Source organism: Fukomys damarensis, unplaced genomic scaffold (genome assembly GCF_012274545.1).
Source record: "Fukomys damarensis isolate Sample0158 unplaced genomic scaffold, DMR_v1.0_HiC HiC_scaffold_37, whole genome shotgun sequence".
In the NCBI taxonomy this organism is placed as follows: domain Eukaryota; kingdom Metazoa; phylum Chordata; class Mammalia; order Rodentia; family Bathyergidae; genus Fukomys; species Fukomys damarensis.
Window position 1 is genome coordinate 19512821 of NW_022900949.1, and position 8529 is coordinate 19521349.

At 45.0% G+C, this 8529-nt stretch overlaps 1 long non-coding RNA gene across 1 annotated transcript in view; it reads right to left on the minus strand.

Annotated features, from left to right (window-relative positions):
• LOC104859280 overlaps positions 1-7790 on the minus strand; it is a 16378-nt gene extending 8588 nt beyond the window's left edge. The window contains exons 1-4 of the long non-coding RNA XR_779331.2: positions 7696-7790; positions 2345-3154; positions 2044-2194; positions 367-536 (exon numbers count right to left, since the gene is read on the minus strand). This is a non-coding gene — a long non-coding RNA (uncharacterized LOC104859280). The remainder of the gene's footprint in view (positions 1-366; positions 537-2043; positions 2195-2344; positions 3155-7695) is intronic.
• Positions 7791-8529: the final 739 nt, after the last annotated feature.

The following is an 8529-nucleotide window of genomic DNA, read 5'->3' on the forward strand; positions in this document are numbered from 1 at the left end:
CTAAATATTTGATAGTATGATGTTGAAATAACACAAATATTGAAAGCAGTTCTTTAGGAAAAGAATTCCAGGTTTAAAATATTTACTTATTTATATAGAATTTATATAACATATATAATTTCTATGAATGGCACCAAAAGTAGAAGATTATGGTGATGATTACTGATAGATTTGTTTACATATATTCAGCCTTTCTATACCTTCAGTCTATCATAAATGAACCGAAAGAAAAAACAGTATAGCATGAAGTTTGAAGGAAAAAGGACAAGAGTAGGTATTCTTGGCAGGTAAAGGGACCTTAGCCATCAGTGAAAGGGCCAGAAGGACAAGCTCACAGGCAGAAGGCTTGCTGGGCCCTTTACTTACGTCTCTTCAGATCTTTGAAACGCCAAGGCACCCTGGGTCGAGGCCAAATCAGTTAGCAGGAGGAACAGTGCGCAGGATTGAGCTGAAAACAGGGGCCTGTGAAGAGAACCACGGAGAAGCCTCGTGCTTTCAGCTGGGGGCTGCATCATCTCCAGGCAAGTGGCTGCTGGCTGATGGTAATAGCTGCAAGTTATCAGGCAAGTGGGACGAACCTGGGGCTAACAGAGGACTTTTCTAGGGGCCGGGATGACCTCAGCGGCACCCTGCCTGCCTCGCAAGTACAAGGTTCTGAGTTCAGTCCCCAGAATCACCAAAAGAGAATAATAGAGTACTTTTGGGCCAGGGATTTAGCTCAGTGCTGCCGCAGCTGCCTCACAAGCGCAAGGTCCCAAGTTTGATCCCGGCTACTACTACATAATAATAATGATAGAGTACTTTTTCCTTTAAAAACAGCACTTGCAAATTTTTATCATTGTGAAACACATATTCTGTAAATTTTACCCTTTTAACTACATGTAATATGTAATTCAAGGCCATGTGTACAACCATTAGTACAACCATCTTCAGAGCTTTTCATCTTGCAAAACTGAAACTGTGTATCCACGAGGCAGTAACTTGCTGCTCCCACCACCACCCAAGGATCACATCCTGTGGAAATCACCATTCTGCCTTGTGTCCCTGTGAATTTTACTACTCTAGGAGCTTCATAAGTGAGATCATATAGCATTTGTCCTGTGACTGACTTATCTCACTTCATGTCTTTCAGGTTTCTCTAGGTTTTAGCATCTGTAAGAATTAATTTCTTTTTTTTTTTTTTAGAGACAGGGTCTCACTATGTAGTTGAGACTGACCTGGAACTCACTATGTAGCCCAGGATGGTCTTGAACTCATAGTGATCCTCCTGCCTCAGCCTCCCCAGTGCTGGGATTACAGGAGTGTGCCATCACACCCAGCTTTCTTCCTTTTTAAAAGGTTAATAATATTTCTGTGTGTGTGTATGTGTGTCTCAAAAAAGATGTTTGCCCCTTCATCCATCAGTAGGCACTTGGGTTGCTTCTGTTTTTTGGCTCTCATGAGTAATGTTGCTATGAAATGGTGTTGAAATATCCATTCAAGTCCCTGTTTTCAGTTCTTTAGGGTCTACAGCCAGTAATGTGGTGGCTAGATCACATGGCGATTCTATTTTGAACTTTTTCTCTTTCTTTTTTTCAGTTCTGGAAATCAAATCCAAGGCTTCATGCAGTGCAGTGCTCTAGCACTGAGAGACATGCCCAGCTCCGGTTCTAATTTTCTGAGGAAACTCTGTCATTTCCCTGCCATCTGTACCATTTTACCTTTCCATCAACAGTGCACAACAATTCCAGTTTCTCCATACCCTCACCAACGCCCGTCGTTTTCTGTGTCTGTTTCTTTGTTGCTAGTCGCCATTCTAAGGGACTTGAGTACCAATTTTGATGAGTAATTACTTTTAGATATTGCTGGGAATATGGAAGAGAGAGGGACAGAGACAGAGACACCGAGACGACTTCTGCAAAACACACTGAGATTTAGTAGTGGAAGCTGGGCTCGCTCAGTGTTGCTCAGACCGCTGCATCCTAAGGCAATGTTCTTTATCTAACAGCAGCTAATAAAACAGAAGGCGCGGGGGTTAGGAAGATTTGGGTTCTGTGGCGTTACCTCAAAATACATCTTCAGAGGCCATTTCCCCGTCCGCGTGATCTTGCGACTCTGTCCTGTAGCAGGCAAGTCTTGTGTACATTTTTTTCAGCTTTAATATTGCTTCAGTGTTCATTCCAAATGTCCGCTGACTGGCCTTACACATTCTTCTCTGTGAAAATAAGATATTGAGCAACGTGCTTTCAGTAAAGCCTTTGAAGTATTAGTTTACTTATTTCTTAATATAAAAGTCACAATGCAAAAAAAATCTTAGCTTTAGAAATACGTCCCATGGAAATAAGAGCGAAGGGGGGAATCTTACATCACGCAGAAAGATCACAGCCATTTGGATAAGTCTTGCTTCCCACTTCACCCCGTTTCTTTCATTTTCTACAAAACCAGAGTAACTTCTTGTTAGAGGCCAGATGGCCAGAGAGACTCCGTGGTGACATCGCCCACACTTTCCTTAATGAAGTCTGAGCAGAGCGGCTCACATTTCGGGACCAAATAAGAACTCATAAGTGCCTTCTGCTCAAGAACAGAAGACAGCAAGACACAAGCCTTTCACGCTTTTTGAAATGTCAAGGGTCGGAGCCTCCGCGGTGCAGCTGTTCCCTTAGCTGCCGCTCACCTCCCAGCACATGGTCCCCAGCCACAGTGGCAGGATGGGGTCCCCTGCAGGAAGTCTTCCTGAAGCCCCCTCCAGGAAGCCTGAGGTGATCTGTATCCGTGGTGGCCTGAGTACCAGGCATTTCCAAAACTCCTGGAAGATTAGAACGTGCAGCCCCGGGTAAGAGGCATGAAAATGTATACATTTGACCAGATTCAGGTGCTATTTAATGTGTCATGTTTATCAGTTCAAGTCCTGATCTGATGAATCTACATTTTCAAAAATGTAATTAGATTCTGAGTCAGGTTTGTATCAAGGTTCTGAATTCTTCAGTGATGATGTGGCCCAATTTTAAAAATTTACTTTATGTATTTATCTTGAGATGTGGTCTTGATACATTGTCCATGCTAGTCTAGAACATATTCATCTTCACTTCCTAAAAGATTTTCAAGGGTAATCTTGATTGTGTGCAGTTGTCTTCTCAGAAGCCCTGACTTTAGATAAAAGGTCAGCAAAGTTTTTCTGCAAAAGGCCAGAAAAGAAATATGTTAGGCTTGGTGGGTTCTGTTGCAATTACTTAACTCTACCACAGAAACAGGGAAGTAGCTATAGGCAGTATAGAAACTAATGGCCATGGCTGTGGGCCAATGAAACTTTACTTACAAAAGCAAATGATGGGCCAGATTTTGTCTCAGGTTGCCAATGCCTGCTTTGGGTAATATCTCACACAAGAGCCCACTCAGGCTGGGTGTGAAATCCCTGCCGTGCACGAGCCCTGGCTTGGATTCCCAGCACCCCTCAAAAATACCATGACAGTTTTTCTTGACTGTTTGTGGGGCTGTGCTCCCCTGTGATTGCCTCTGGGGGAAGAAGAGAAACTGCAGACGAATTTGTTCTCCCACACTCATTTCCATCCACAGGACGTCCCTAGAGATCATGGGAGTGTGACTGCTATTGTTCAGGTAACACCTGGCTGGGCCTTGGTGAAGCTGTTTGTAGATATAGCTGGGAAATGCCAAGAGCATATAGTTTTGATAGCATACCGAGCAAGGAAGATTCTTACGTCTCAGAAAAGCTTTCTTCATGAGGACACTGTGGGCTTTCGCAAAGAGAATACCCTAATTCCCTGAAACAGCTTCCCTTGCTCTCAGTGTTTCACCTTTTTGGAATTATACAAAAAGGATCTGCTCAGAATAGCGGATGCAGAAACAACCCAGGTACATTCAACCATCTGATCTTTGACAAAGGGGCCAAAAACACACTGAAGGGAAGGTAGCCTCTTTCACAAGTGCTGCTGGGAAAACTGGTTATCCATGTCAGAAAACTGAATCTAGACACATCTCTTTCCATGTACTAAAATAAAATGAAAATGGGTCAGAGACCGAGATAGTAAAACAGAGGCACCAAATCTGAAGGGAAATACAATAGGCAAAACTGTGGAAGATATAGGCATAGGCAAAAACTTTCTGAACAGACAAGAAATAACAGAAAAAAATCATTAAATGGGATATAACAATTATATTAAATTTAAAATATAATATAGGTGGGCGTGGTGGCTCACACCTGTAATCCCAGCTCTTGGGAGGCTGAGGCAGGAGGATCACTGTGAGTTCAAGGCCAACATGAGCTACATAGTGAGTTCAAGGACAGCCTGAACTACAAAGTGAGACCCTGTCTCAAAAAAAAAATCAAATTTTCTAAAAAGGAAACAATGAACAGAGTGAAGAAAAGGGCTTGCAAACTACTTCTCAGATTCGGAACTAATTACATGAAGAACTCAACCCTCCCCAAACAAAAACCCAGTCAAAACAAGGACAACTGAAATGAATAGACACTTCTCAGAAGTACAAGTGCTCACTAAACACGTGAAAGGCCGTTCAACATCTCTGCCCCTTAGAGAAGTGCAAGATGGAACAACTCTGAAATTCTACCTTTCTCCAGAAAGAATGGCTGTGATCAAAAAGTCAGATAATGGCAAATGTTGGTGAGTATGTGGAGAAAAGGGAAATTTTCTGCACTGTTGGCAGGAATGTGAACTAGTACAGCCACTGTAGAAATTAGTATGCAGATTCCTCAAACAACTCAAAGTTCCATTTGACCCCGCTGTTCCCCTTGTAGTTATCTTCCCGAGTTAAAGACAGCATATTACAGTGATACATGCATATCTTTGTTTACACTGTAGCCACACAATTTATAGTAGCTCAATTTTGGACACAGCCTGTATGTCCATCGAGAGATGAATGAATAAAGAAAATGTGGTATTTATATACAATGGAGCACTAGTCTACCATAAAGAAGGATAAACTTGATCATTTGTAGGAAAATGGACCCACCTTGACACCATAACAGTAAGTGAAATTAATCAGACACACAGCTTTCATAGCTCATGGTTGCTTTTCCATCAGAAATCAAAAATATAAATAATTTAAAAAGCAAAGCATGGCGGGGAGTGGGGGCAGTCCAGAGATGGACAGAGGTGGGAGAGACAGGATGGGAAGGGCAAGGAAAAATAATTAGGATGGTTTACAAACACGTACCAGTTCCCCACAATGAATGTAATCACTGAGTACTGCAAACGTGTACCAAGAAAATGAAAATGTTTTCAGTTTCCATCCTGTTGCGCTCAGATATGTCCACGTGACTAGCTTTGGCCAATTAAGTGCGAGTAGCAATACGAACCATTTCCAAGCAAAAGCTTCCTAAACTAGCTTGTGGTTTTTTCCTACCTCTCTTTACCCTCTCTTCCCTGAAACCAGCCCAAACTTAGAGACTCTTCCATTAGCTGGAGTTTTACAGTTCAGATTATACGCAGAGGGGAGGTAGAGCTGATTCACAATGGATATGTAAAATGTGCCCAAAAGAAGCCTTTCAGCTTTGGGGATTGTTTGTTGGCAGAGCATATATCTGGCCTATCCTGACTGACACAGATATATTTACAGAAAAATGTATATGTGGTTCTACACGCTGTTTAGAACAGCTGCAGGATATTGCATTCTATGGGTCAACCATACTTTATTGAATTCTCTGTGTCCCTCCTTGGCAATCTAAAAGGATGGCACCATTTTTGAAGATACTTGATAACTGCGTCTCCATCTAAACTTCTAGAGTATAAATACTTTTGCCAGTTGTTTCTCCTGGGTGTTCTAGATGCATAGCTGATCTGTTTTAACACCAGAACTTTTGCTGTCTCTTTCAATCCTGGTAACTTTGACTTCCTGTGCTTGTATTGCGCATGGCAGAATTTGCTCACTGAATCACCTTTTTAGTGGCAGCTGCTTTGTCAGACCATTCTGACATCTCTGTCCTCTTGCTGCCTGCCACGTTGGTAGTACCCCTTGCTGACTAGTTTGAGTTCTTCCTGGTGTTGGCAAGATGAGTGGTTCCAGGGGAAACCTAGATATTTGGGGTACTGAGTTAGTGACTCGCTCTTATTCGAACTTTCTGTTAGCTGGCTGCCTGCCGTCATGGGAGCAGGGGAAGCAGATGCTGCCTCCAGCCTCTGCTAACCGCAGGGACTCCTTCTGCCAGGTACGGGGAGAGTTCTGCCTCTCGACCGCTGACACTGGACGGCGTAGCTTCATCCCCAGTGGGCAGTGGCGAGAGCTTTGCATCCCCACCAACCTCCCCAGATACTCCCGGGGGTTAGACGAGCACCTCTTCATTGCAAGCTAAGGGTGAGGTCCAGGTTCCTGCAAAGGCCCCCACTGATGTGTGAGGAGTGCGGCAAAGGCGCTGCTAATACGGCCTGAGACCCCACCCGCTCTTCGCGGGGGCAGTGGCGGTGGCTGAGGCCACCGTGCTTTCCGCGGTGCCCCACGCAGGTGCTCACTGTTCCGAGGCTTCCACTGGCGCCGGCCTGCTCTTTTCTCGGTCCTTGGTCGGAGACAGCCAGCTTCGGAAGCACCGCTGGCTATGCCCAGGTTTCCGGTGCTCTGGCTCGGAGAGTGGGTTAGAGAAGCCGGAAGAAGGAAATCCCAGAGGAATCAGGAGTGAGGGAGTCCAGTCTGGGCCTCCTCCCTCCACCCCCGCAGCGCTTTCTTATGTTTGCTCTGTGTGTGGTGTGGAGTGGTTGTTGTCGTTGTTGTTGAACTTAGTGAGAGGAATTGGAAAACCAAATTCTAAGGAATTTTATTTGGAATGAGTACTGGATGGTTCAACTGCATGTATCTTGACTATCAAAATGGAAAGAAATCCAAATACTGAGTAGTATTTCTGTTTTTTTGGTTTTTTGAGACAGGGTCTCAGTATGTAGCTGAGACTGACCTGGAACTCACTATGTAGCCCAGGCTGGTCTCAAACTCATAGCAATCCTCCTGCCTCAGCCTCCCGAGTGCTGGGACTACAGGTGTGCGCCACCACGCCCGGCCTCAGCAGTATTTCTATACAAGCAGTAAACCCTGGCACGGCACACTTCATGTATTATTTGAAGCTGGTACTGCTACTTATTTAAGATTTTTGAAATGAACATTGACCAGTGAAATTTTCTCCTGGTTTTCTTTCTCTGTTATGTGGTCATGATTCGGGCTTTTTGAAAGAAGGTTCTCGAAACGTCTTTATCTAGTGACTGGTGGTGCCCAGATGTGCCCTCCCAGAGTCTCACGTGCTCCCGGGCAGTCTCTGGGAGGTGAGGGGACCGTGGAAACGTGATGCTCAGCAGTAGCTAGGTCCACTGAGGAGTTCACAGCCGAACTGAGGGGTGAAGCCTGTTTGGAGGAGCTGGGGGACCACAGCCTGGAGGTCTGGCTGCCTCCTCCCCCCTTGAGTTCCCTTTCTGCCCACCCCCCACTCCGGGAGCTGCCTTCTCCTCAGCCCTGCCGCCCTGCCTCGGAGCAACGAACTATGGACTGAACCCTCCACAGACTGTGAGCTCAGTAAAACTTCCCCCGTTAAATCGTGGGAGTTCGTAACCCGGAGCACCAGGCCCCAGAAGTCATTTAAATTCATTGCTTAAAAATTAAAGGTCGAGGGCTGAGGATTTGGCTCAGTGGTTCCGCTGCCTGCCTTGCAAGCACAAGGGCCCAGTTTCGATCCCCGGTACCACCAATAAATAAATAAATACATACACAAGTAAAGACGGGGGGCGGATTCCATCCTCCTCCTCAGGCGCAGCGGGTGTGGCGCACCGCACACAACTGCGACCGTGCCCAGCAGACAGATGAGCGGCTTCCGCGATTCGTTCCCATCTACAGGCGCGAGGTACGCTGGTAACTGAAAGTTCGCAACTCCGATGTTCCTCAGTCAGGGACTTGCTGTGCATTACAAGTGAGGAACAGGTATATAAAAGGGGTGAGAAGATGCCGAGCGGGGAAAATCACAGCACTGCACAAGTAACACATGAATTGGAAATAAGGAGTGAGGAAAATAAAGTCGATCTTTCACCCAGAAAAGAGTCTGAGGAAGAAAACAGAGCTATCCATCGGGAAACGGTGAGATGGATGACAAATTATTTAAAAGCACATCAGATACAAAGGAAAAGGAGAAGAGATTAAAAGGAATAAACCGGGCATGTTGGCACACGCCTGTGAACCCAGCACTCAAGAGGCTGAGGCAAGAGGATCACGGTGAGTTTGAGGCTACACAGTGAGTTCAAGACCAGCCTGAATTACAGCAGGAGAGCCCGTCTCAGAAAAACCCAAATAAAACATTTTTAAAAGAATAGACAGGAGATGAAAAATATGGAAGACATAACAAAAGCCGATTCAGAGAAATTGAGGCCTCTGACAAAAAGTTTAGAAATAATGAAACAAAACAAGCTTCAAAGATAAAATGCATCAGATGCCGAGTCCCCAACATCTGTTCTACTTTTGTAGGAAGATATTTTACCTGGGGACCTGATTAGCCAGCGTGGCTTTGCGTACCTAGCTCATCTTTCTAACTAGGCGTGGCCTCAGCCTAAA